At 49.0% G+C, this 27,742-nt stretch overlaps 14 non-coding genes across 14 annotated transcripts; all 14 read right to left on the reverse strand.

The window, feature by feature from the left end:
* Positions 1 to 1,258: 1,258 nt before the first annotated feature.
* LOC142726313 (U2 spliceosomal RNA) lies at positions 1,259 to 1,449 on the reverse strand. Its single transcript, XR_012876773.1, has one exon. It is a non-coding gene; the product is annotated as a U2 spliceosomal RNA (small nuclear RNA).
* A 1,320-nt stretch (positions 1,450 to 2,769) lies between these two features.
* Positions 2,770 to 2,960, reverse strand: LOC142726314 (U2 spliceosomal RNA). Its single transcript, XR_012876774.1, has one exon. It is a non-coding gene; the product is annotated as a U2 spliceosomal RNA (small nuclear RNA).
* A 1,300-nt stretch (positions 2,961 to 4,260) lies between these two features.
* LOC142726315 (U2 spliceosomal RNA) lies at positions 4,261 to 4,451 on the reverse strand. Its single transcript, XR_012876775.1, has one exon. It is a non-coding gene; the product is annotated as a U2 spliceosomal RNA (small nuclear RNA).
* Positions 4,452 to 5,723: 1,272 nt separating this feature from the next.
* On the reverse strand, positions 5,724 to 5,914 carry LOC142726316 (U2 spliceosomal RNA). Its single transcript, XR_012876776.1, has one exon. It is a non-coding gene; the product is annotated as a U2 spliceosomal RNA (small nuclear RNA).
* Positions 5,915 to 7,210: 1,296 nt separating this feature from the next.
* On the reverse strand, positions 7,211 to 7,401 carry LOC142726248 (U2 spliceosomal RNA). The gene has a single exon (XR_012876715.1). It is a non-coding gene; the product is annotated as a U2 spliceosomal RNA (small nuclear RNA).
* Positions 7,402 to 8,685: 1,284 nt separating this feature from the next.
* Positions 8,686 to 8,876, reverse strand: LOC142726317 (U2 spliceosomal RNA). The gene has a single exon (XR_012876777.1). It is a non-coding gene; the product is annotated as a U2 spliceosomal RNA (small nuclear RNA).
* A 1,288-nt stretch (positions 8,877 to 10,164) lies between these two features.
* On the reverse strand, positions 10,165 to 10,355 carry LOC142726318 (U2 spliceosomal RNA). The gene has a single exon (XR_012876778.1). It is a non-coding gene; the product is annotated as a U2 spliceosomal RNA (small nuclear RNA).
* A 7,630-nt stretch (positions 10,356 to 17,985) lies between these two features.
* Positions 17,986 to 18,176, reverse strand: LOC142726319 (U2 spliceosomal RNA). Its single transcript, XR_012876779.1, has one exon. It is a non-coding gene; the product is annotated as a U2 spliceosomal RNA (small nuclear RNA).
* A 1,296-nt stretch (positions 18,177 to 19,472) lies between these two features.
* Positions 19,473 to 19,663, reverse strand: LOC142726320 (U2 spliceosomal RNA). The gene has a single exon (XR_012876780.1). It is a non-coding gene; the product is annotated as a U2 spliceosomal RNA (small nuclear RNA).
* A 1,288-nt stretch (positions 19,664 to 20,951) lies between these two features.
* Positions 20,952 to 21,142, reverse strand: LOC142726321 (U2 spliceosomal RNA). The gene has a single exon (XR_012876781.1). It is a non-coding gene; the product is annotated as a U2 spliceosomal RNA (small nuclear RNA).
* A 1,288-nt stretch (positions 21,143 to 22,430) lies between these two features.
* Positions 22,431 to 22,621, reverse strand: LOC142726287 (U2 spliceosomal RNA). The gene has a single exon (XR_012876751.1). It is a non-coding gene; the product is annotated as a U2 spliceosomal RNA (small nuclear RNA).
* A 1,284-nt stretch (positions 22,622 to 23,905) lies between these two features.
* Positions 23,906 to 24,096, reverse strand: LOC142726322 (U2 spliceosomal RNA). Its single transcript, XR_012876782.1, has one exon. It is a non-coding gene; the product is annotated as a U2 spliceosomal RNA (small nuclear RNA).
* A 1,288-nt stretch (positions 24,097 to 25,384) lies between these two features.
* LOC142726325 (U2 spliceosomal RNA) lies at positions 25,385 to 25,575 on the reverse strand. Its single transcript, XR_012876784.1, has one exon. It is a non-coding gene; the product is annotated as a U2 spliceosomal RNA (small nuclear RNA).
* Positions 25,576 to 26,875: 1,300 nt separating this feature from the next.
* Positions 26,876 to 27,066, reverse strand: LOC142726326 (U2 spliceosomal RNA). Its single transcript, XR_012876785.1, has one exon. It is a non-coding gene; the product is annotated as a U2 spliceosomal RNA (small nuclear RNA).
* Positions 27,067 to 27,742: the final 676 nt, after the last annotated feature.

Below are 27,742 nucleotides of genomic sequence, written 5' to 3' on the forward strand. Positions count from 1 at the left end.
AGCCTGCCCGATACTGCTGTTTAGCCCTTGCAGCGATTCAGCCTACTTCTAGGCAATTCCATGGGGCCCTGCAGGCTCACACACTCACAGCTACACGGGAGGTGAATAAAGGCCGGAGAGGAAGCCAGACAGGATTTGCTTCTTTTGCTTGCACCACAATGCAGTGCTGAAAGAGGAGGAATCTACATAAAAACGCCTTCCTGGCAACGCCCAAATGCCCTGCTGCCATGCAGATAAACACTGGCAGCGGCAGCAAGTGCATGCCCACAGCCACCCCTTGTTCCTTCACACCTTGTATCAGCTGTAATCCAGTCCAGTCCAGTGCTGCCTGCTGAGCAGCACTGACCAACACTGCCTGGGCCCAGGCTTTTATCTCTGAGGCCCCATTATGATGTCAGAAAGCTGGCTCTGGAATCCTGAGGGCTCCACTATGACACGTGCAAAGTTCCGTCTGAACTTTATATAAGACGGTGAGGCTCAGTCAGTCACTCAGTGTTGCCTGAGAGGGCAACACTGCAACAGCCGGCCGCCAGGCTGTCTTTTTTTTGCACAGCTAGTTGCCTCCAGGAGGCCACAAGAGGGAGACAAGGGACTGCAAAATGGAAAATAGGCATCCACCAACTTTACAGACAACTTCTCCTTGCTCCTACAACCTCCATCCTTGCACAGTTTGTTATTCTTCTAGGTAACATAGTAACAAATCCAAATTGCTGCTCTCTTTGTAGGCAAGCAAGGCTTTGTTGCAACTGCAATTCTTACTTCTTCTTGAAATGTAGGGACGACAGTACATTCCATCACATCCATCTAGTGTACACAGGTAGGTCCATTGTGGCGGGCAGGCGAGCGGGCGGGCTGCTTTATTGGCTGTTTGCTGTTCCCCTACTCCACTCCACTATTTGACTGTTGTGCTGCATCAATCAATCAATCAATCAATCAATCAATCAATCAATCAATCAATCAGTGGCTGGCTCAGGTGCAGCTCTTTAACTTACCTAAAAGGGAGGGCGGAGAGAAGACAAGGAAGGTGAATGAGGTGTTCCAATGTGAAATGCCGGAAACACAGAAACACAGACGACACACAACAAGAGGTGGCAATCTATTCATTAATTGCATTTAATCAATGAGCTCATTATCACTCATGCATTGTCCAACAGGTGTTGAAATAATGGGATTAAAAGGGGAGATCCCTTCAGAAAGACAGAAACAATAGCAAAGACAAAAAACACTTTTGGAATCTGCTTTTAGTCAACACATAAGGAAAGGGTGCACCGGTCCTGGAAATACTGCAATACCAGGTCAATGCGTGGAGTGGACAGAGCAAGCTCTATTTCCATCTCCCTGTTCTAAAAATCCATTTAATATATGGTCCCCAGATAGGGGACGTATCAGATATTAAACTGATAAGAACAGATACTACACTTGATCTTAGCCAAAAGGCCGAGAAGCGATAACCCGAACGGGCCGCGCGTTGCCCGATCCTGCCCGATACTGCTGTTCAGCCCTTGCAGCGATTCAGCCTACTTCTAGGCAATTCCATGGGGCCCTGCAGGCTCACACACTCACAGCTACACGGGAGGTGAATAAAGGCCGGAGAGGAAGCCAGACAGGATTTGCTTCTTTTGCTTGCACCACAATGCAGTGCTGAAAGAGGAGGAATCTACATAAAAACGCCTTCCTGGCAACGCCCAAATGCCCTGCTGCCATGCAGATAAACACTGGCAGCGGCAGCAAGTGCATGCCCACAGCCACCCCTTGTTCCTTCACACCTTGTATCAGCTGTAATCCAGTCCAGTCCAGTGCTGCCTGCTGAGCAGCACTGACCAACACTGCCTGGGCCCAGGCTTTTATCTCTGAGGCCCCATTATGATGTCAGAAAGCTGGCTCTGGAATCCTGAGGGCTCCACTATGACACGTGCAAAGTTCCGTCTGAACTTTATATAAGACGGTGAGGCTCAGTCAGTCACTCAGTGTTGCCTGAGAGGGCAACACTGCAACAGCCGGCCGCCAGGCTGTCTTTTTTTTGCACAGCTAGTTGCCTCCAGGAGGCCACAAGAGGGAGACAAGGGACTGCAAAATGGAAAATAGGCATCCACCAACTTTACAGACAACTTCTCCTTGCTCCAACAACCTCCATCCTTGCACAGTTTGTTATTCTTCTAGGTAACATAGTAACAAATCCAAATTGCTGCTCTCTTTGTAGGCAAGCAAGGCTTTGTTGCAACTGCAATTCTTACTTCTTCTTGAAATGTAGGGACGACAGTACATTCCATCACATCCATCTAGTGTACACAGGTAGGTCCATTGTGGCGGGCAGGCGAGCGGGCGGGCTGCTTTATTGGCTGTTTGCTGTTCCCCTACTCCACTCCACTATTTGACTGTTGTGCTGCATCAATCAATCAATCAATCAATCAATCAATCAATCAATCAATCAATCAATCAATCAATCAATCAATCAATCAATCAATCAATCAGTGGCTGGCTCAGGTGCAGCTCTTTAACTTACCTAAAAGGGAGGGCGGAGAGAAGACAAGGAAGGTGAATGAGGTGTTCCAATGTGAAATGCCGGAAACACAGAAACACAGACGACACACAACAAGAGGTGGCAATCTATTCATTAATTGCATTTAATCAATGAGCTCATTATCACTCATGCATTGTCCAACAGGTGTTGAAATAATGGGATTAAAAGGGGAGATCCCTTCAGAAAGACAGAAACAATAGCAAAGACAAAAAACACTTTTGGAATCTGCTTTTAGTCAACACATAAGGAAAGGGTGCACCGGTCCTGGAAATACTGCAATACCAGGTCAATGCGTGGAGTGGACAGAGCAAGCTCTATTTCCATCTCCCTGTTCTAAAAATCCATTTAATATATGGTCCCCAGATAGGGGACGTATCAGATATTAAACTGATAAGAACAGATACTACACTTGATCTTAGCCAAAAGGCCGAGAAGCGATAACCCGAACGGGCCGCGCGTTGCCCGAGCCTGCCCGATACTGCTGTTCAGCCCTTGCAGCGATTCAGCCTACTTCTAGGCAATTCCATGGGGCCCTGCAGGCTCACACACTCACAGCTACACGGGAGGTGAATAAAGGCCGGAGAGGAAGCCAGACAGGATTTGCTTCTTTTGCTTGCACCACAATGCAGTGCTGAAAGAGGAGGAATCTACATAAAAACGCCTTCCTGGCAACGCCCAAATGCCCTGCTGCCATGCAGATAAACACTGGCAGCGGCAGCAAGTGCATGCCCACAGCCACCCCTTGTTCCTTCACACCTTGTATCAGCTGTAATCCAGTCCAGTCCAGTGCTGCCTGCTGAGCAGCACTGACCAACACTGCCTGGGCCCAGGCTTTTATCTCTGAGGCCCCATTATGATGTCAGAAAGCTGGCTCTGGAATCCTGAGGGCTCCACTATGACACGTGCAAAGTTCCGTCTGAACTTTATATAAGACGGTGAGGCTCAGTCAGTCACTCAGTGTTGCCTGAGAGGGCAACACTGCAACAGCCGGCCGCCAGGCTGTCTTTTTTTTGCACAGCTAGTTGCCTCCAGGAGGCCACAAGAGGGAGACAAGGGACTGCAAAATGGAAAATAGGCATCCACCAACTTTACAGACAACTTCTCCTTGCTCCTACAACCTCCATCCTTGCACAGTTTGTTATTCTTCTAGGTAACATAGTAACAAATCCAAATTGCTGCTCTCTTTGTAGGCAAGCAAGGCTTTGTTGCAACTGCAATTCTTACTTCTTCTTGAAATGTAGGGACGACAGTACATTCCATCACATCCATCTAGTGTACACAGGTAGGTCCATTGTGGCGGGCAGGCGAGCGGGCGGGCTGCTTTATTGGCTGTTTGCTGTTCCCCTACTCCACTCCACTATTTGACTGTTGTGCTGCATCAATCAATCAATCAATCAATCAATCAATCAATCAATCAATCAATCAATCAATCAATCAATCAGTGGCTGGCTCAGGTGCAGCTCTTTAACTTACCTAAAAGGGAGGGCGGAGAGAAGACAAGGAAGGTGAATGAGGTGTTCCAATGTGAAATGCCGGAAACACAGAAACACAGACGACACACAACAAGAGGTGGCAATCTATTCATTAATTGCATTTAATCAATGAGCTCATTATCACTCATGCATTGTCCAACAGGTGTTGAAATAATGGGATTAAAAGGGGAGATCCCTTCAGAAAGACAGAAACAATAGCAAAGACAAAAAACACTTTTGGAATCTGCTTTTAGTCAACACATAAGGAAAGGGTGCACCGGTCCTGGAAATACTGCAATACCAGGTCAATGCGTGGAGTGGACAGAGCAAGCTCTATTTCCATCTCCCTGTTCTAAAAATCCATTTAATATATGGTCCCCAGATAGGGGACGTATCAGATATTAAACTGATAAGAACAGATACTACACTTGATCTTAGCCAAAAGGCCGAGAAGCGATAACCCGAACGGGCCGCGCGTTGCCCGAGCCTGCCCGATACTGCTGTTCAGCCCTTGCAGCGATTCAGCCTACTTCTAGGCAATTCCATGGGGCCCTGCAGGCTCACACACTCACAGCTACACGGGAGGTGAATAAAGGCCGGAGAGGAAGCCAGACAGGATTTGCTTCTTTTGCTTGCACCACAATGCAGTGCTGAAAGAGGAGGAATCTACATAAAAACGCCTTCCTGGCAACGCCCAAATGCCCTGCTGCCATGCAGATAAACACTGGCAGCGGCAGCAAGTGCATGCCCACAGCCACCCCTTGTTCCTTCACACCTTGTATCAGCTGTAATCCAGTCCAGTCCAGTGCTGCCTGCTGAGCAGCACTGACCAACACTGCCTGGGCCCAGGCTTTTATCTCTGAGGCCCCATTATGATGTCAGAAAGCTGGCTCTGGAATCCTGAGGGCTCCACTATGACACGTGCAAAGTTCCGTCTGAACTTTATATAAGACGGTGAGGCTCAGTCAGTCACTCAGTGTTGCCTGAGAGGGCAACACTGCAACAGCCGGCCGCCAGGCTGTCTTTTTTTTGCACAGCTAGTTGCCTCCAGGAGGCCACAAGAGGGAGACAAGGGACTGCAAAATGGAAAATAGGCATCCACCAACTTTACAGACAACTTCTCCTTGCTCCTACAACCTCCATCCTTGCACAGTTTGTTATTCTTCTAGGTAACATAGTAACAAATCCAAATTGCTGCTCTCTTTGTAGGCAAGCAAGGCTTTGTTTCAACTGCAATTCTTACTTCTTCTTGAAATGTAGGGACGACAGTACATTCCATCACATCCATCTAGTGTACACAGGTAGGTCCATTGTGGCGGGCAGGCGAGCGGGCGGGCTGCTTTATTGGCTGTTTGCTGTTCCCCTACTCCACTCCACTATTTGACTGTTGTGCTGCATCAATCAATCAATCAATCAATCAATCAATCAATCAGTGGCTGGCTCAGGTGCAGCTCTTTAACTTACCTAAAAGGGAGGGCGGAGAGAAGACAAGGAAGGTGAATGAGGTGTTCCAATGTGAAATGCCGGAAACACAGAAACACAGACGACACACAACAAGAGGTGGCAATCTATTCATTAATTGCATTTAATCAATGAGCTCATTATCACTCATGCATTGTCCAACAGGTGTTGAAATAATGGGATTAAAAGGGGAGATCCCTTCAGAAAGACAGAAACAATAGCAAAGACAAAAAACACTTTTGGAATCTGCTTTTAGTCAACACATAAGGAAAGGGTGCACCGGTCCTGGAAATACTGCAATACCAGGTCAATGCGTGGAGTGGACAGAGCAAGCTCTATTTCCATCTCCCTGTTCTAAAAATCCATTTAATATATGGTCCCCAGATAGGGGACGTATCAGATATTAAACTGATAAGAACAGATACTACACTTGATCTTAGCCAAAAGGCCGAGAAGCGATAACCCGAACGGGCCGCGCGTTGCCCGAGCCTGCCCGATACTGCTGTTCAGCCCTTGCAGCGATTCAGCCTACTTCTAGGCAATTCCATGGGGCCCTGCAGGCTCACACACTCACAGCTACACGGGAGGTGAATAAAGGCCGGAGAGGAAGCCAGACAGGATTTGCTTCTTTTGCTTGCACCACAATGCAGTGCTGAAAGAGGAGGAATCTACATAAAAACGCCTTCCTGGCAACGCCCAAATGCCCTGCTGCCATGCAGATAAACACTGGCAGCGGCAGCAAGTGCATGCCCACAGCCACCCCTTGTTCCTTCACACCTTGTATCAGCTGTAATCCAGTCCAGTCCAGTGCTGCCTGCTGAGCAGCACTGACCAACACTGCCTGGGCCCAGGCTTTTATCTCTGAGGCCCCATTATGATGTCAGAAAGCTGGCTCTGGAATCCTGAGGGCTCCACTATGACACGTGCAAAGTTCCGTCTGAACTTTATATAAGACGGTGAGGCTCAGTCAGTCACTCAGTGTTGCCTGAGAGGGCAACACTGCAACAGCCGGCCGCCAGGCTGTCTTTTTTTTGCACAGCTAGTTGCCTCCAGGAGGCCACAAGAGGGAGACAAGGGACTGCAAAATGGAAAATAGGCATCCACCAACTTTACAGACAACTTCTCCTTGCTCCTACAACCTCCATCCTTGCACAGTTTGTTATTCTTCTAGGTAACATAGTAACAAATCCAAATTGCTGCTCTCTTTGTAGGCAAGCAAGGCTTTGTTGCAACTGCAATTCTTACTTCTTCTTGAAATGTAGGGACGACAGTACATTCCATCACATCCATCTAGTGTACACAGGTAGGTCCATTGTGGCGGGCAGGCGAGCGGGCGGGCTGCTTTATTGGCTGTTTGCTGTTCCCCTACTCCACTCCACTATTTGACTGTTGTGCTGCATCAATCAATCAATCAATCAATCAATCAATCAATCAATCAATCAATCAATCAATCAATCAGTGGCTGGCTCAGGTGCAGCTCTTTAACTTACCTAAAAGGGAGGGCGGAGAGAAGACAAGGAAGGTGAATGAGGTGTTCCAATGTGAAATGCCGGAAACACAGAAACACAGACGACACACAACAAGAGGTGGCAATCTATTCATTAATTGCATTTAATCAATGAGCTCATTATCACTCATGCATTGTCCAACAGGTGTTGAAATAATGGGATTAAAAGGGGAGATCCCTTCAGAAAGACAGAAACAATAGCAAAGACAAAAAACACTTTTGGAATCTGCTTTTAGTCAACACATAAGGAAAGGGTGCACCGGTCCTGGAAATACTGCAATACCAGGTCAATGCGTGGAGTGGACAGAGCAAGCTCTATTTCCATCTCCCTGTTCTAAAAATCCATTTAATATATGGTCCCCAGATAGGGGACATATCAGATATTAAACTGATAAGAACAGATACTACACTTGATCTTAGCCAAAAGGCCGAGAAGCGATAACCCGAACGGGCCGCGCGTTGCCCGAGCCTGCCTGATACTGCTGTTCAGCCCTTGCAGCGATTCAGCCTACTTCTAGGCAATTCCATGGGGCCCTGCAGGCTCACACACTCACAGCTACACGGGAGGTGAATAAAGGCCGGAGAGGAAGCCAGACAGGATTTGCTTCTTTTGCTTGCACCACAATGCAGTGCTGAAAGAGGAGGAATCTACATAAAAACGCCTTCCTGGCAACGCCCAAATGCCCTGCTGCCATGCAGATAAACACTGGCAGCGGCAGCAAGTGCATGCCCACAGCCACCCCTTGTTCCTTCACACCTTGTATCAGCTGTAATCCAGTCCAGTCCAGTGCTGCCTGCTGAGCAGCACTGACCAACACTGCCTGGGCCCAGGCTTTTATCTCTGAGGCCCCATTATGATGTCAGAAAGCTGGCTCTGGAATCCTGAGGGCTCCACTATGACACGTGCAAAGTTCCGTCTGAACTTTATATAAGACGGTGAGGCTCAGTCAGTCACTCAGTGTTGCCTGAGAGGGCAACACTGCAACAGCCGGCCGCCAGGCTGTCTTTTTTTTGCACAGCTAGTTGCCTCCAGGAGGCCACAAGAGGGAGACAAGGGACTGCAAAATGGAAAATAGGCATCCACCAACTTTACAGACAACTTCTCCTTGCTCCTACAACCTCCATCCTTGCACAGTTTGTTATTCTTCTAGGTAACATAGTAACAAATCCAAATTGCTGCTCTCTTTGTAGGCAAGCAAGGCTTTGTTGCAACTGCAATTCTTACTTCTTCTTGAAATGTAGGGACGACAGTACATTCCATCACATCCATCTAGTGTACACAGGTAGGTCCATTGTGGCGGGCAGGCGAGCGGGCGGGCTGCTTTATTGGCTGTTTGCTGTTCCCCTACTCCACTCCACTATTTGACTGTTGTGCTGCATCAATCAATCAATCAATCAATCAATCAATCAATCAATCAATCAATCAGTGGCTGGCTCAGGTGCAGCTCTTTAACTTACCTAAAAGGGAGGGCGGAGAGAAGACAAGGAAGGTGAATGAGGTGTTCCAATGTGAAATGCCGGAAACACAGAAACACAGACGACACACAACAAGAGGTGGCAATCTATTCATTAATTGCATTTAATCAATGAGCTCATTATCACTCATGCATTGTCCAACAGGTGTTGAAATAATGGGATTAAAAGGGGAGATCCCTTCAGAAAGACAGAAACAATAGCAAAGACAAAAAACACTTTTGGAATCTGCTTTTAGTCAACACATAAGGAAAGGGTGCACCGGTCCTGGAAATACTGCAATACCAGGTCAATGCGTGGAGTGGACAGAGCAAGCTCTATTTCCATCTCCCTGTTCTAAAAATCCATTTAATATATGGTCCCCAGATAGGGGACGTATCAGATATTAAACTGATAAGAACAGATACTACACTTGATCTTAGCCAAAAGGCCGAGAAGCGATAACCCGAACGGGCCGCGCGTTGCCCGAGCCTGCCCGATACTGCTGTTCAGCCCTTGCAGCGATTCAGCCTACTTCTAGGCAATTCCATGGGGCCCTGCAGGCTCACACACTCACAGCTACACGGGAGGTGAATAAAGGCCGGAGAGGAAGCCAGACAGGATTTGCTTCTTTTGCTTGCACCACAATGCAGTGCTGAAAGAGGAGGAATCTACATAAAAACGCCTTCCTGGCAACGCCCAAATGCCCTGCTGCCATGCAGATAAACACTGGCAGCGGCAGCAAGTGCATGCCCACAGCCACCCCTTGTTCCTTCACACCTTGTATCAGCTGTAATCCAGTCCAGTCCAGTGCTGCCTGCTGAGCAGCACTGACCAACACTGCCTGGGCCCAGGCTTTTATCTCTGAGGCCCCATTATGATGTCAGAAAGCTGGCTCTGGAATCCTGAGGGCTCCACTATGACACGTGCAAAGTTCCGTCTGAACTTTATATAAGACGGTGAGGCTCAGTCAGTCACTCAGTGTTGCCTGAGAGGGCAACACTGCAACAGCCGGCCGCCAGGCTGTCTTTTTTTTGCACAGCTAGTTGCCTCCAGGAGGCCACAAGAGGGAGACAAGGGACTGCAAAATGGAAAATAGGCATCCACCAACTTTACAGACAACTTCTCCTTGCTCCTACAACCTCCATCCTTGCACAGTTTGTTATTCTTCTAGGTAACATAGTAACAAATCCAAATTGCTGCTCTCTTTGTAGGCAAGCAAGGCTTTGTTGCAACTGCAATTCTTACTTCTTCTTGAAATGTAGGGACGACAGTACATTCCATCACATCCATCTAGTGTACACAGGTAGGTCCATTGTGGCGGGCAGGCGAGCGGGCGGGCTGCTTTATTGGCTGTTTGCTGTTCCCCTACTCCACTCCACTATTTGACTGTTGTGCTGCATCAATCAATCAATCAATCAATCAATCAATCAATCAATCAATCAATCAATCAGTGGCTGGCTCAGGTGCAGCTCTTTAACTTACCTAAAAGGGAGGGCGGAGAGAAGACAAGGAAGGTGAATGAGGTGTTCCAATGTGAAATGCCGGAAACACAGAAACACAGACGACACACAACAAGAGGTGGCAATCTATTCATTAATTGCATTTAATCAATGAGCTCATTATCACTCATGCATTGTCCAACAGGTGTTGAAATAATGGGATTAAAAGGGGAGATCCCTTCAGAAAGACAGAAACAATAGCAAAGACAAAAAACACTTTTGGAATCTGCTTTTAGTCAACACATAAGGAAAGGGTGCACCGGTCCTGGAAATACTGCAATACCAGGTCAATGCGTGGAGTGGACAGAGCAAGCTCTATTTCCATCTCCCTGTTCTAAAAATCCATTTAATATATGGTCCCCAGATAGGGGACGTATCAGATATTAAACTGATAAGAACAGATACTACACTTGATCTTAGCCAAAAGGCCGAGAAGCGATAACCCGAACGGGCCGCGCGTTGCCCGAGCCTGCCCGATACTGCTGTTCAGCCCTTGCAGCGATTCAGCCTACTTCTAGGCAATTCCATGGGGCCCTGCAGGCTCACACACTCACAGCTACACGGGAGGTGAATAAAGGCCGGAGAGGAAGCCAGACAGGATTTGCTTCTTTTGCTTGCACCACAATGCAGTGCTGAAAGAGGAGGAATCTACATAAAAACGCCTTCCTGGCAACGCCCAAATGCCCTGCTGCCATGCAGATAAACACTGGCAGCGGCAGCAAGTGCATGCCCACAGCCACCCCTTGTTCCTTCACACCTTGGACTGCAAGGACCCATTATCCACTTTACCTGCCCAGGACCTTAACCATCCTTCTTTGAATTAACACACCAACACCTTCTTTATGCAAATGTGGAAGTGGCCACAGCTTTATTATTATTTACAACCATCGGCATGAAGACATATATATATTTATTTATTTTCTCTCCTCCTGAAATGCCGATGCTCCCTGTCTCCATCAGGCATGTAGGGTGCTACCTCCGTCTTCATCTGCCGTACTTTCCGCCAGCTGTGACATCTACGAAAAAACCAGAAAAACGCCAGAACAAGAATATAACCGTAGAAAAATTTTTTTTTTTAAAAACAAAACCAAAACCACCAGGGGAGGGAGGGCGGGTGTTTCTTCCACTGCAGCTTGAAGGTAAGAGGGCTTCCTGCTCCAAACCTCTGCCCTATATCTTCTTAACCACGCCCCTCTTACCCCTTGTTGACCAATCCTGATCCTGGGCATTATTTTAAACCGTTCCATCCTTTCTTAACCCCTTGCAGTCCCTGACACTCTCCCTAGGCGCTTCAGTGTCTACAAGACTGCAAGGACCCATTATCCACTTTACCTGCCCAGGACCTTAACCATCCTTCTTTGAATTAACACACCAACACCTTCTTTATGCAAATGTGGAAGTGGCCACAGCTTTATTATTATTTACAACCATCGGCATGAAGACATATATATATTTATTTATTTTCTCTCCTCCTGAAATGCCGATGCTCCCTGTCTCCATCAGGCATGTAGGGTGCTACCTCCGTCTTCATCTGCCGTACTTTCCGCCAAGAAGGGGGAACTGAGAAACCTACTCAGTCCCCCGACCACCCCCACCAAGCAACGCCAACCCTCTCTCGGCACCATCCAAGAGATCCAGTAAAAAGATATCGAGCCCGATATCATTCAGATGCACTCCATCCGGCGCCAGCAGATCTGCATTATCCCCCTCCAGGGATTGGTGTCGCAACCCGATCCCCCCTATAGAGCGAATGAACCGCGACACCCGCACATTAATTAACCTGCGCACTCTCTCCAACGCTGCCATATTCCTCGCTCCTCGCCACACCGTGCGCGCCACTATTTCGGACCAAACTATCACGCAACGGGCGAACAGATCCCGAAAACGCGCCAAATCAGTTTGTATGATTGACAATAACTCCGCCATTTTCACTTGGCCGATATAATTTCCACCCGCATGGATGATTAGGACAACAGGTCCGTACGTGTGCCTTGTAACTGCCACTACTTCTGGCAGTAACTGCACCCACCGTAATCCCCGGACACCTCTCCAATGGACGTCGGCCTGTGCGAGGCCCAAATTCGGACCTAATGGCCTTCGACCCGCTCGAACCGCTGCCCAGTGCACATACGAATGCCCCAAGATCCACACTTGGGGGCGCCGCAACCCTAACAAAGAAATTAAGCTACATTCCGGTCAAATGAAAATTACCGGCAGGGTTAACATAACACTCCATGTAACAGGAAGGAAAACAGGGGGGGGGGGGAAGGGGAGGGGGCGACACTTTCTTATGAAAACTTCCAGCTTACACCATCTTTAAAACCAGATCAGGTCGCACATATGACTTATAGCTATTAGAGCGCCATCTACCCAGACTCATGATAGCCGCTGAATCCAAACCCAAGGCATCCGCCTCAGTTGCCGCACCTATCCTAAATGAATGTGTACCAAAATCGCCCGGCGGCAAACCTAGATACCTCAAGCCGGCCTTAAAAATCGCCTCAAATTGAAAACGCGACATCGCGGATCCATCCTGATGGATCAAGAATTGAGTCCCGGGCACTCGGACCAACACGAATTCCTGGACCCATTTTACCGGGCAATACTGCCCCCCAATCCTCCCAATCGACAGCCAAGCCCCCTTTCCTACCACATCAGTCTTTGACCTCCGCACACAGACCCTGAGAGAATCTCCCAACGTTACTACATCCGATCCGAGAAGACCACCGCTCGCACTTACTCTGTGCGGAACCAGCTCACTAACCCGTAACGCGGCAAAGAAAGCCAACGAAAACGCCGCGCCGAACAAGGACACTTCATATTCATCCCGACACACAAAACATAAAACGGCTAGAAGCCGACCCAAAAGTGAAAAAGATACTGGCCGCCTCGTGTCCCTTGAACACGCCTCTTTTTTCCACCCTTTTAAAGACTGCCGAACTACAAATTCTTTTGTAACATCTCTGCATCCCCACAATTTTAACATAAAGGCCACTCCTGCTAAAAACTTGCTCGCCGTGGCCGCACTACCCCCTTCCTGACGTATTTGTACCAAACTTGCTAACGTGACGTCCAGGTGACACCCCTCCTGTGATGGGAAGTCATTCCCCGCAATCTCCAACCACCGATCCCACGCTCTGCAATGACTCTTCCAAGTCGCCGGTACCACCGAACCCCTCAACAGTCTCATAAGTTGTCCTCGACCAGGGCCCATAAGTGAAGGGGGGGGGGGACACCCCTTCTGCCAAAGCTGCCGGGTGCAATTCCCGAAACCGGGACATCTGTGAACGAGACAAAGCATCAGCCATCACATTACTGACACCCGGAACATGTTTTGCACGAAACCACACATTCAAACGCAAACACTTCAAAACCAACCGTCTTAATAAAGCTAATACCGGCAACGAACTAGACGACAACCCGTTCACCGCATGCACCACCGCCATGTTGTCTGTCCAAAATACAATCCTCTTGTTCACCATCACGCTACCCCATAACTCTATTGCAACTATAATAGGAAACAATTCCAATAGCGTTAAATTACGTAAGACTCCCAAATCACTCCAATGCAAGGGCCAAGGGGATCTACACCAACTTCGGCCCAAAATTGCTCCAAAACCATCACTTCCGGCTGCATCCGTAAATAATTCCAAATCTACATTAGACAACTCAGCGTCCTGACACACCGACCTCCCGTTAAACGAACTCAAAAAGGAATGCCAGACAAACAAATCCTTCCTCATACAAGAGGTTACCCGGATAAAATGATTTGGCTTCGAGATACCTCTAGTGGCTAAAGACAAACGCCTAGAAAAAACACGACCCATTGGAATTATACGACAAGCAAACACCAGCAATCCCATTAACGACTGTAACTGTTTTAACGTCACTTTTTTCGACCCCATGACCTGGTCAACCTGCGTCACTAGCCTTGCCAATTTATCATCCGGCAACCGAAAAATCATCCGCTCGCTATCTATTTCGATACCCAAAAATGACAAAACCGTTACAGGACCTTCCGTCTTATCCTCGGAAATAGGTACCCCGAAACGCGACATCACCTGTCGAAACACTCTCAGCAACGTGCTGCACAACCCCGACCCCCCCGGGCCCACAAAAAGAAAATCATCCAGATAATGAATGACCGAGTCACAACCAGACTCCAAACGAACTACCCACTCTAAAAATGACGCAAACATCTCAAAGTAACTGCATGATATTGAACAACCCATAGGAAGGCACATATCCACGTAAAACCCTTTGTCTAAACAACAACCCAGCAGGTGAAAACACTCCGGATGAACCGGCAGCAAACGAAAGGCCGCTTCAATATCAGATTTGGCTAACAACGCCCCTTGTCCAGCCGCCTGTACCAACCTTACTGCAACATCAAAAGACGTATACGAAACCGCCGCCTCCGCCCTAGAAATACCGTCATTAACAGAACCACCGCGAGGAAAAGAAAGGTGATGAATCAGCCTAAACTTTCCTCGTTCCTTCTTTGGAACTAAACCAAGGGGGGAAACTCGCAGATTCGTATACGGCGGCTCGCTGAATGGACCTGCCATTCTTCCTAATTCCACTTCTTTAGCTAATTTTAGCCGCGCAATGCCCACATTCTCATTGATCGACTTCAAATTGTCAGCCAATGACAATGTCGCAGAATATTCAAAAGGAATCTCAAAACCAAACGAAAACCCGTTAGTGAGCACCTCTGCTTCCCGCCTCCTGTGGTACCGCTCTAACCATGGGCCCATCTCGAGCACGTTCACCGGCGTTCTCCGCTGCGCCGGAAGGAGGTGCCTTGACCGGCTGCTTACCTCTCCGGAAACACCGGAGCGCCGAATGAGCGCCCCCACAGATGGAGCATTCATGTCGAAATTTGCACGTGGCAAAGAAACGACAGTGGCCCTCATTGTAGAGCCAACAGGCACCTGTGGGCCTAGCGGCCGCAACTCCAGGGGCGGGGCCCGGCGCTGCGGCCGCACTGGGAAAGGGGCGTTGTTGCCTACTCCCTTGCGCTAAAATAAGCTGCAACCACACGTCCGTTGCCTTCGTCGCCCAACTAATCTCAGGCGACAAAGCCAAACGTCGCCGAAATTCTTCATCATATCGCCACCAGGCCGCACCACCGTGCAGCCTGTGGGCGCTGAAAATTGTGTCAAAATAGACAAACAACTCGGCCCCTTTTCCAGGGTAGCGTTGGCAAATAACATGAGCCAGTGTAGCGTAACACTGTACCCAGTTGCCAAATGTTTTTGCTACTTTTGCTTTCCTATCCGAACCTCTCTCAAAGCCCCGCTCCTTGTCGACAGTCACCTGCTCCACCGAGACCAAGGACCAAATATCCACAAATTCATTCCTCCAAATCTTGTCCTTGACCTCAGCTGACAAATGAGTCCCGAGAGGAGCGACTCCACAAAACAATGAATCTCTAAACGTCAAACTAGCTAAAGCATTCTCTTTCTCAGACGGGGGCATAGCTCCCTCTGGTGGCACAGAGGGACACGACGTTCCCTCATTCACTTTCAACCCAGCCACCACGGCTTTTAAAACAGAAATCAAATCCGCACCCGCTGCATTAGGTTTATTAAGCCATGCGTCACCGCAGGCCGACTCACCGCTCCCAGAGGTCCCACCGACTCCAGAGGGTCCTTCAGCCACTTGCCGCGGCACTGGAACCACGGCCTGCACCTCCTCCACCGGCCCGGCGGGAGGTACAACCTGGGACAGCTGCTCCTGATCCACCGACAAGCGCTGCACCTCCCGGCGTCGACTGCGTCTCTGCGGCCGTGAGGATCTCCTCGACGACCTCCTCCATGATCCGGATGATGCGGACGTCGTCGCAGACGAGGAGGAGAAACCATCGCTGGAAGACGAGGAATACCGTCGACCACGCCTCTTCCCGTCACCTGACCTGCGACGTCCATGATGGCCGTGCCGGCGATGTCCACCAGCCCGGCGTTTCCTCCCTCGCCTGGAACGCTCCCTTCTTGGACCTGCAGGAGAGAAAGATGACAAGGCAGGAGAAGGGCAAATAGCATCCAAAACACCCTCACTCCTATCTTTCCTAGCACACTCCCCCCCTGCCCCTGACCCGTGCTGACAGGGGCCCGGGGGGGACCGGAGTGGAGAAGCGACAGGCACCGCAGAAGCCCCCGCCCCCTGGCTGGGCTGCTTGCTCACCGTCCGCCTCCCCGCACCCGCCGCCATCTTCTTTTTTCGTGCGCCGCCATCTTGTGTCCTGGCTGCACTGCGCCTGCCAGGACGTCCCGCCCCTGTTCCCCCCGCCGCCAATTCTGGCTGCGTAGAGAACAGCACGGGGAAAGATGGCGCCGACCCCGGCTGCACACAGGCCCCAGAAGCAAGTCCCAGCTCCTGTGAACATGCCGCATGGTAAGCGACCATGTCGGACCAGTCGCCTGAGTCCGCCATATTCACCCCACTGTCACGATAGTCGGCCGCTGCCTCCGCGCCCGCATCAGCAGCTCGAGGCGGGTTGTACCGTGCCCGTGCCGGTTTAACAGCCGCCCTCTTACCGCCATGGGGAAGGACGCCAGCGCGACGAGTGGACGGGGGGGGAGGGGGGCACTATGTCGACCGACGAAGCACCCGTCGACATAGGCCTAGGGGACCTGCTGGGACCACCGCATGACTGTGCAGCAGTCACAGCACCCCTCATAGCAACAGGGCTAGGGCTTAGTCTAACCGGAGGGCGTGTAACGCGCTGCGGCCTACCTCGGGTAGCCGCTCCCGACTGTTCCGTGCCCCGATCAGCTCCTCGCCTCTCTCCTTCCTCCAACAGGGATTCCAGCCAGGCAGGCCCCTCTGCCGCTACCCGCTGTGCCACCTTCCGCAACAGTTCTTCTGCCATCTTCTTAACGACCACGCTCTGAATCTCCACAGCAGCAGCAAAGGTGTTTCTTCCACTGCAGCTTGAAGGTAAGAGGGCTTCCTGCTCCAAACCTCTGCCCTATATCTTCTTAACCACGCCCCTCTTACCCCTTGTTGACCAATCCTGATCCTGGGCATTATTTTAAACCGTTCCATCCTTTCTTAACCCCTTGCAGTCCCTGACACTCTCCCTAGGCGCTTCAGTGTCTACAATATCAGCTGTAATCCAGTCCAGTCCAGTGCTGCCTGCTGAGCAGCACTGACCAACACTGCCTGGGCCCAGGCTTTTATCTCTGAGGCCCCATTATGATGTCAGAAAGCTGGCTCTGGAATCCTGAGGGCTCCACTATGACACGTGCAAAGTTCCGTCTGAACTTTATATAAGACGGTGAGGCTCAGTCAGTCACTCAGTGTTGCCTGAGAGGGCAACACTGCAACAGCCGGCCGCCAGGCTGTCTTTTTTTTGCACAGCTAGTTGCCTCCAGGAGGCCACAAGAGGGAGACAAGGGACTGCAAAATGGAAAATAGGCATCCACCAACTTTACAGACAACTTCTCCTTGCTCCTACAACCTCCATCCTTGCACAGTTTGTTATTCTTCTAGGTAACATAGTAACAAATCCAAATTGCTGCTCTCTTTGTAGGCAAGCAAGGCTTTGTTGCAACTGCAATTCTTACTTCTTCTTGAAATGTAGGGACGACAGTACATTCCATCACATCCATCTAGTGTACACAGGTAGGTCCATTGTGGCGGGCAGGTGAGCGGGCGGGCTGCTTTATTGGCTGTTTGCTGTTCCCCTACTCCACTCCACTATTTGACTGTTGTGCTGCATCAATCAATCAATCAATCAATCAATCAATCAATCAATCAATCAATCAGTGGCTGGCTCAGGTGCAGCTCTTTAACTTACCTAAAAGGGAGGGCGGAGAGAAGACAAGGAAGGTGAATGAGGTGTTCCAATGTGAAATGCCGGAAACACAGAAACACAGACGACACACAACAAGAGGTGGCAATCTATTCATTAATTGCATTTAATCAATGAGCTCATTATCACTCATGCATTGTCCAACAGGTGTTGAAATAATGGGATTAAAAGGGGAGATCCCTTCAGAAAGACAGAAACAATAGCAAAGACAAAAAACACTTTTGGAATCTGCTTTTAGTCAACACATAAGGAAAGGGTGCACCGGTCCTGGAAATACTGCAATACCAGGTCAATGCGTGGAGTGGACAGAGCAAGCTCTATTTCCATCTCCCTGTTCTAAAAATCCATTTAATATATGGTCCCCAGATAGGGGACGTATCAGATATTAAACTGATAAGAACAGATACTACACTTGATCTTAGCCAAAAGGCCGAGAAGCGATAACCCGAACGGGCCGCGCGTTGCCCGAGCCTGCCCGATACTGCTGTTCAGCCCTTGCAGCGATTCAGCCTACTTCTAGGCAATTCCATGGGGCCCTGCAGGCTCACACACTCACAGCTACACGGGAGGTGAATAAAGGCCGGAGAGGAAGCCAGACAGGATTTGCTTCTTTTGCTTGCACCACAATGCAGTGCTGAAAGAGGAGGAATCTACATAAAAACGCCTTCCTGGCAACGCCCAAATGCCCTGCTGCCATGCAGATAAACACTGGCAGCGGCAGCAAGTGCATGCCCACAGCCACCCCTTGTTCCTTCACACCTTGTATCAGCTGTAATCCAGTCCAGTCCAGTGCTGCCTGCTGAGCAGCACTGACCAACACTGCCTGGGCCCAGGCTTTTATCTCTGAGGCCCCATTATGATGTCAGAAAGCTGGCTCTGGAATCCTGAGGGCTCCACTATGACACGTGCAAAGTTCCGTCTGAACTTTATATAAGACGGTGAGGCTCAGTCAGTCACTCAGTGTTGCCTGAGAGGGCAACACTGCAACAGCCGGCCGCCAGGCTGTCTTTTTTTTGCACAGCTAGTTGCCTCCAGGAGGCCACAAGAGGGAGACAAGGGACTGCAAAATGGAAAATAGGCATCCACCAACTTTACAGACAACTTCTCCTTGCTCCTACAACCTCCATCCTTGCACAGTTTGTTATTCTTCTAGGTAACATAGTAACAAATCCAAATTGCTGCTCTCTTTGTAGGCAAGCAAGGCTTTGTTGCAACTGCAATTCTTACTTCTTCTTGAAATGTAGGGACGACCGTACATTCCATCACATCCATCTAGTGTACACAGGTAGGTCCATTGTGGCGGGCAGGCGAGCGGGCGGGCTGCTTTATTGGCTGTTTGCTGTTCCCCTACTCCACTCCACTATTTGACTGTTGTGCTGCATCAATCAATCAATCAATCAATCAATCAATCAATCAATCAATCAATCAATCAATCAATCAGTGGCTGGCTCAGGTGCAGCTCTTTAACTTACCTAAAAGGGAGGGCGGAGAGAAGACAAGGAAGGTGAATGAGGTGTTCCAATGTGAAATGCCGGAAACACAGAAACACAGACGACACACAACAAGAGGTGGCAATCTATTCATTAATTGCATTTAATCAATGAGCTCATTATCACTCATGCATTGTCCAACAGGTGTTGAAATAATGGGATTAAAAGGGGAGATCCCTTCAGAAAGACAGAAACAATAGCAAAGACAAAAAACACTTTTGGAATCTGCTTTTAGTCAACACATAAGGAAAGGGTGCACCGGTCCTGGAAATACTGCAATACCAGGTCAATGCGTGGAGTGGACAGAGCAAGCTCTATTTCCATCTCCCTGTTCTAAAAATCCATTTAATATATGGTCCCCAGATAGGGGACGTATCAGATATTAAACTGATAAGAACAGATACTACACTTGATCTTAGCCAAAAGGCCGAGAAGCGATAACCCGAACGGGCCGCGCGTTGCCCGAGCCTGCCCGATACTGCTGTTCAGCCCTTGCAGCGATTCAGCCTACTTCTAGGCAATTCCATGGGGCCCTGCAGGCTCACACACTCACAGCTACACGGGAGGTGAATAAAGGCCGGAGAGGAAGCCAGACAGGATTTGCTTCTTTTGCTTGCACCACAATGCAGTGCTGAAAGAGGAGGAATCTACATAAAAACGCCTTCCTGGCAACGCCCAAATGCCCTGCTGCCATGCAGATAAACACTGGCAGCGGCAGCAAGTGCATGCCCACAGCCACCCCTTGTTCCTTCACACCTTGTATCAGCTGTAATCCAGTCCAGTCCAGTGCTGCCTGCTGAGCAGCACTGACCAACACTGCCTGGGCCCAGGCTTTTATCTCTGAGGCCCCATTATGATGTCAGAAAGCTGGCTCTGGAATCCTGAGGGCTCCACTATGACACGTGCAAAGTTCCGTCTGAACTTTATATAAGACGGTGAGGCTCAGTCAGTCACTCAGTGTTGCCTGAGAGGGCAACACTGCAACAGCCGGCCGCCAGGCTGTCTTTTTTTTGCACAGCTAGTTGCCTCCAGGAGGCCACAAGAGGGAGACAAGGGACTGCAAAATGGAAAATAGGCATCCACCAACTTTACAGACAACTTCTCCTTGCTCCTACAACCTCCATCCTTGCACAGTTTGTTATTCTTCTAGGTAACATAGTAACAAATCCAAATTGCTGCTCTCTTTGTAGGCAAGCAAGGCTTTGTTGCAACTGCAATTCTTACTTCTTCTTGAAATGTAGGGACGACAGTACATTCCATCACATCCATCTAGTGTACACAGGTAGGTCCATTGTGGCGGGCAGGCGAGCGGGCGGGCTGCTTTATTGGCTGTTTGCTGTTCCCCTACTCCACTCCACTATTTGACTGTTGTGCTGCATCAATCAATCAATCAATCAATCAATCAATCAATCAATCAATCAATCAATCAGTGGCTGGCTCAGGTGCAGCTCTTTAACTTACCTAAAAGGGAGGGCGGAGAGAAGACAAGGAAGGTGAATGAGGTGTTCCAATGTGAAATGCCGGAAACACAGAAACACAGACGACACACAACAAGAGGTGGCAATCTATTCATTAATTGCATTTAATCAATGAGCTCATTATCACTCATGCATTGTCCAACAGGTGTTGAAATAATGGGATTAAAAGGGGAGATCCCTTCAGAAAGACAGAAACAATAGCAAAGACAAAAAACACTTTTGGAATCTGCTTTTAGTCAACACATAAGGAAAGGGTGCACCGGTCCTGGAAATACTGCAATACCAGGTCAATGCGTGGAGTGGACAGAGCAAGCTCTATTTCCATCTCCCTGTTCTAAAAATCCATTTAATATATGGTCCCCAGATAGGGGACGTATCAGATATTAAACTGATAAGAACAGATACTACACTTGATCTTAGCCAAAAGGCCGAGAAGCGATAACCCGAACGGGCCGCGCGTTGCCCGAGCCTGCCCGATACTGCTGTTCAGCCCTTGCAGCGATTCAGCCTACTTCTAGGCAATTCCATGGGGCCCTGCAGGCTCACACACTCACAGCTACACGGGAGGTGAATAAAGGGCGGAGAGGAAGCCAGACAGGATTTGCTTCTTTTGCTTGCACCACAATGCAGTGCTGAAAGAGGAGGAATCTACATAAAAACGCCTTCCTGGCAACGCCCAAATGCCCTGCTGCCATGCAGATAAACACTGGCAGCGGCAGCAAGTGCATGCCCACAGCCACCCCTTGTTCCTTCACACCTTGTATCAGCTGTAATCCAGTCCAGTCCAGTGCTGCCTGCTGAGCAGCACTGACCAACACTGCCTGGGCCCAGGCTTTTATCTCTGAGGCCCCATTATGATGTCAGAAAGCTGGCTCTGGAATCCTGAGGGCTCCACTATGACACGTGCAAAGTTCCGTCTGAACTTTATATAAGACGGTGAGGCTCAGTCAGTCACTCAGTGTTGCCTGAGAGGGCAACACTGCAACAGCCGGCCGCCAGGATGTCTTTTTTTTGCACAGCTAGTTGCCTCCAGGAGGCCACAAGAGGGAGACAAGGGACTGCAAAATGGAAAATAGGCATCCACCAACTTTACAGACAACTTCTCCTTGCTCCTACAACCTCCATCCTTGCACAGTTTGTTATTCTTCTAGGTAACATAGTAACAAATCCAAATTGCTGCTCTCTTTGTAGGCAAGCAAGGCTTTGTTGCAACTGCAATTCTTACTTCTTCTTGAAATGTAGGGACGACAGTACATTCCATCACATCCATCTAGTGTACACAGGTAGGTCCATTGTGGCGGGCAGGCGAGCGGGCGGGCTGCTTTATTGGCTGTTTGCTGTTCCCCTACTCCACTCCACTATTTGACTGTTGTGCTGCATCAATCAATCAATCAATCAATCAATCAATCAATCAATCAATCAATCAATCAGTGGCTGGCTCAGGTGCAGCTCTTTAACTTACCTAAAAGGGAGGGCGGAGAGAAGACAAGGTAGGTGAATGAGGTGTTCCAATGTGAAATGCCGGAAACACAGAAACACAGACGACACACAACAAGAGGTGGCAATCTATTCATTAATTGCATTTAATCAATGAGCTCATTATCACTCATGCATTGTCCAACAGGTGTTGAAATAATGGGATTAAAAGGGGAGATCCCTTCAGAAAGACAGAAACAATAGCAAAGACAAAAAACACTTTTGGAATCTGCTTTTAGTCAACACATAAGGAAAGGGTGCTCCGGTCCTGGAAATACTGCAATACCAGGTCAATGCGTGGAGTGGACAGAGCAAGCTCTATTTCCATCTCCCTGTTCTAAAAATCCATTTAATATATGGTCCCCAGATAGGGGACGTATCAGATATTAAACTGATAAGAACAGATACTACACTTGATCTTAGCCAAAAGGCCGAGAAGCGATAACCCGAACGGGCCGCGCGTTGCCCGAGCCTGCCCGATACTGCTGTTCAGCCCTTGCAGCGATTCAGCCTACTTCTAGGCAATTCCATGGGGCCCTGCAGGCTCACACACTCACAGCTACACGGGAGGTGAATAAAGGCCGGAGAGGAAGCCAGACAGGATTTGCTTCTTTTGCTTGCACCACAATGCAGTGCTGAAAGAGGAGGAATCTACATAAAAACGCCTTCCTGGCAACGCCCAAATGCCCTGCTGCCATGCAGATAAACACTGGCAGCGGCAGCAAGTGCATGCCCACAGCCACCCCTTGTTCCTTCACACCTTGTATCAGCTGTAATCCAGTCCAGTCCAGTGCTGCCTGCTGAGCAGCACTGACCAACACTGCCTGGGCCCAGGCTTTTATCTCTGAGGCCCCATTATGATGTCAGAAAGCTGGCTCTGGAATCCTGAGGGCTCCACTATGACACGTGCAAAGTTCCGTCTGAACTTTATATAAGACGGTGAGGCTCAGTCAGTCACTCAGTGTTGCCTGAGAGGGCAACACTGCAACAGCCGGCCGCCAGGCTGTCTTTTTTTTGCACAGCTAGTTGCCTCCAGGAGGCCACAAGAGGGAGACAAGGGACTGCAAAATGGAAAATAGGCATCCACCAACTTTACAGACAACTTCTCCTTGCTCCTACAACCTCCATCCTTGCACAGTTTGTTATTCTTCTAGGTAACATAGTAACAAATCCAAATTGCTGCTCTCTTTGTAGGCAAGCAAGGCTTTGTTGCAACTGCAATTCTTACTTCTTCTTGAAATGTAGGGACGACAGTACATTCCATCACATCCATCTAGTGTACACAGGTAGGTCTATTGTGGCGGGCAGGCGAGCGGGCGGGCTGCTTTATTGGCTGTTTGCTGTTCCCCTACTCCACTCCACTATTTGACTGTTGTGCTGCATCAATCAATCAATCAATCAATCAATCAATCAATCAATCAATCAATCAGTGGCTGGCTCAGGTGCAGCTCTTTAACTTACCTAAAAGGGAGGGCGGAGAGAAGACAAGGAAGGTGAATGAGGTGTTCCAATGTGAAATGCCGGAAACACAGAAACACAGACGACACACAACAAGAGGTGGCAATCTATTCATTAATTGCATTTAATCAATGAGCTCATTATCACTCATGCATTGTCCAACAGGTGTTGAAATAATGGGATTAAAAGGGGAGATCCCTTCAGAAAGACAGAAACAATAGCAAAGACAAAAAACACTTTTGGAATCTGCTTTTAGTCAACACATAAGGAAAGGGTGCACCGGTCCTGGAAATACTGCAATACCAGGTCAATGCGTGGAGTGGACAGAGCAAGCTCTATTTCCATCTCCCTGTTCTAAAAATCCATTTAATATATGGTCCCCAGATAGGGGACGTATCAGATATTAAACTGATAAGAACAGATACTACACTTGATCTTAGCCAAAAGGCCGAGAAGCGATAACCCGAACGGGCCGCGCGTTGCCCGAGCCTGCCCGATACTGCTGTTCAGCCCTTGCAGCGATTCAGCCTACTTCTAGGCAATTCCATGGGGCCCTGCAGGCTCACACACTCACAGCTACACGGAAGGTGAATAAAGGCCGGAGAGGAAGCCAGACAGGATTTGCTTCTTTTGCTTGCACCACAATGCAGTGCTGAAAGAGGAGGAATCTACATAAAAACGCCTTCCTGGCAACGCCCAAATGCCCTGCTGCCATGCAGATAAACACTGGCAGCGGCAGCAAGTGCATGCCCACAGCCACCCCTTGTTCCTTCACACCTTGTATCAGCTGTAATCCAGTCCAGTCCAGTGCTGCCTGCTGAGCAGCACTGACCAACACTGCCTGGGCCCAGGCTTTTATCTCTGAGGCCCCATTATGATGTCAGAAAGCTGGCTCTGGAATCCTGAGGGCTCCACTATGACACGTGCAAAGTTCCGTCTGAACTTTATATAAGACGGTGAGGCTCAGTCAGTCACTCAGTGTTGCCTGAGAGGGCAACACTGCAACAGCCGGCCGCCAGGCTGTCTTTTTTTTGCACAGCTAGTTGCCTCCAGGAGGCCACAAGAGGGAGACAAGGGACTGCAAAATGGAAAATAGGCATCCACCAACTTTACAGACAACTTCTCCTTGCTCCTACAACCTCCATCCTTGCACAGTTTGTTATTCTTCTAGGTAACATAGTAACAAATCCAAATTGCTGCTCTCTTTGTAGGCAAGCAAGGCTTTGTTGCAACTGCAATTCTTACTTCTTCTTGAAATGTAGGGACGACAGTACATTCCATCACATCCATCTAGTGTACACAGGTAGGTCCATTGTGGCGGGCAGGCGAGCGGGCGGGCTGCTTTATTGGCTGTTTGCTGTTCCCCTACTCCACTCCACTATTTGACTGTTGTGCTGCATCAATCAATCAATCAATCAATCAATCAATCAATCAATCAATCAATCAATCAGTGGCTGGCTCAGGTGCAGCTCTTTAACTTACCTAAAAGGGAGGGCGGAGAGAAGACAAGGAAGGTGAATGAGGTGTTCCAATGTGAAATGCCGGAAACACAGAAACACAGACGACACACAACAAGAGGTGGCAATCTATTCATTAATTGCATTTAATCAATGAGCTCATTATCACTCATGCATTGTCCAACAGGTGTTGAAATAATGGGATTAAAAGGGGAGATCCCTTCAGAAAGACAGAAACAATAGCAAAGACAAAAAACACTTTTGGAATCTGCTTTTAGTCAACACATAAGGAAAGGGTGCACCGGTCCTGGAAATACTGCAATACCAGGTCAATGCGTGGAGTGGACAGAGCAAGCTCTATTTCCATCTCCCTGTTCTAAAAATCCATTTAATATATGGTCCCCAGATAGGGGACGTATCAGATATTAAACTGATAAGAACAGATACTACACTTGATCTTAGCCAAAAGGCCGAGAAGCGATAACCCGAACGGGCCGCGCGTTGCCCGAGCCTGCCCGATACTGCTGTTCAGCCCTTGCAGCGATTCAGCCTACTTCTAGGCAATTCCATGGGGCCCTGCAGGCTCACACACTCACAGCTACACGGGAGGTGAATAAAGGCCGGAGAGGAAGCCAGACAGGATTTGCTTCTTTTGCTTGCACCACAATGCAGTGCTGAAAGAGGAGGAATCTACATAAAAACGCCTTCCTGGCAACGCCCAAATGCCCTGCTGCCATGCAGATAAACACTGGCAGCGGCAGCAAGTGCATGCCCACAGCCACCCCTTGTTCCTTCACACCTTGTATCAGCTGTAATCCAGTCCAGTCCAGTGCTGCCTGCTGAGCAGCACTGACCAACACTGCCTGGGCCCAGGCTTTTATCTCTGAGGCCCCATTATGATGTCAGAAAGCTGGCTCTGGAATCCTGAGGGCTCCACTATGACACGTGCAAAGTTCCGTCTGAACTTTATATAAGACGGTGAGGCTCAGTCAGTCACTCAGTGTTGCCTGAGAGGGCAACACTGCAACAGCCGGCCGCCAGGCTGTCTTTTTTTTGCACAGCTAGTTGCCTCCAGGAGGCCACAAGAGGGAGACAAGGGACTGCAAAATGGAAAATAGGCATCCACCAACTTTACAGACAACTTCTCCTTGCTCCTACAACCTCCATCCTTGCACAGTTTGTTATTCTTCTAGGTAACATAGTAACAAATCCAAATTGCTGCTCTCTTTGTAGGCAAGCAAGGCTTTGTTGCAACTGCAATTCTTACTTCTTCTTGAAATGTAGGGACGACAGTACATTCCATCACATCCATCTAGTGTACACAGGTAGGTCCATTGTGGCGGGCAGGCGAGCGGGCGGGCTGCTTTATTGGCTGTTTGCTGTTCCCCTACTCCACTCCACTATTTGACTGTTGTGCTGCATCAATCAATCAATCAATCAATCAATCAATCAATCAATCAATCAATCAATCAATCAATCAATCAGTGGCTGGCTCAGGTGCAGCTCTTTAACTTACCTAAAAGGGAGGGCGGAGAGAAGACAAGGAAGGTGAATGAGGTGTTCCAATGTGAAATGCCGGAAACACAGAAACACAGACGACACACAACAAGAGGTGGCAATCTATTCATTAATTGCATTTAATCAATGAGCTCATTATCACTCATGCATTGTCCAACAGGTGTTGAAATAATGGGATTAAAAGGGGAGATCCCTTCAGAAAGACAGAAACAATAGCAAAGACAAAAAACACTTTTGGAATCTGCTTTTAGTCAACACATAAGGAAAGGGTGCACCGGTCCTGGAAATACTGCAATACCAGGTCAATGCGTGGAGTGGACAGAGCAAGCTCTATTTCCATCTCCCTGTTCTAAAAATCCATTTAATATATGGTCCCCAGATAGGGGACGTATCAGATATTAAACTGATAAGAACAGATACTACACTTGATCTTAGCCAAAAGGCCGAGAAGCGATAACCCGAACGGGCCGCGCGTTGCCCGAGCCTGCCCGATACTGCTGTTCAGCCCTTGCAGCGATTCAGCCTACTTCTAGGCAATTCCATGGGGCCCTGCAGGCTCACACACTCACAGCTACACGGGAGGTGAATAAAGGCCGGAGAGGAAGCCAGACAGGATTTGCTTCTTTTGCTTGCACCACAATGCAGTGCTGAAAGAGGAGGAATCTACATAAAAACGCCTTCCTGGCAACGCCCAAATGCCCTGCTGCCATGCAGATAAACACTGGCAGCGGCAGCAATTGCATGCCCACAGCCACCCCTTGTTCCTTCACACCTTGTATCAGCTGTAATCCAGTCCAGTCCAGTGCTGCCTGCTGAGCAGCACTGACCAACACTGCCTGGGCCCAGGCTTTTATCTCTGAGGCCCCATTATGATGTCAGAAAGCTGGCTCTGGAATCCTGAGGGCTCCACTATGACACGTGCAAAGTTCCGTCTGAACTTTATATAAGACGGTGAGGCTCAGTCAGTCACTCAGTGTTGCCTGAGAGGGCAACACTGCAACAGCCGGCCGCCAGGCTGTCTTTTTTTTGCACAGCTAGTTGCCTCCAGGAGGCCACAAGAGGGAGACAAGGGACTGCAAAATGGAAAATAGGCATCCACCAACTTTACAGACAACTTCTCCTTGCTCCTAC

The sequence above is a fragment of the Rhinoderma darwinii genome, unplaced genomic scaffold, assembly GCF_050947455.1.
Source record: "Rhinoderma darwinii isolate aRhiDar2 unplaced genomic scaffold, aRhiDar2.hap1 Scaffold_621, whole genome shotgun sequence".
NCBI classification, from domain to species: Eukaryota; Metazoa; Chordata; class Amphibia; order Anura; family Rhinodermatidae; genus Rhinoderma; species Rhinoderma darwinii.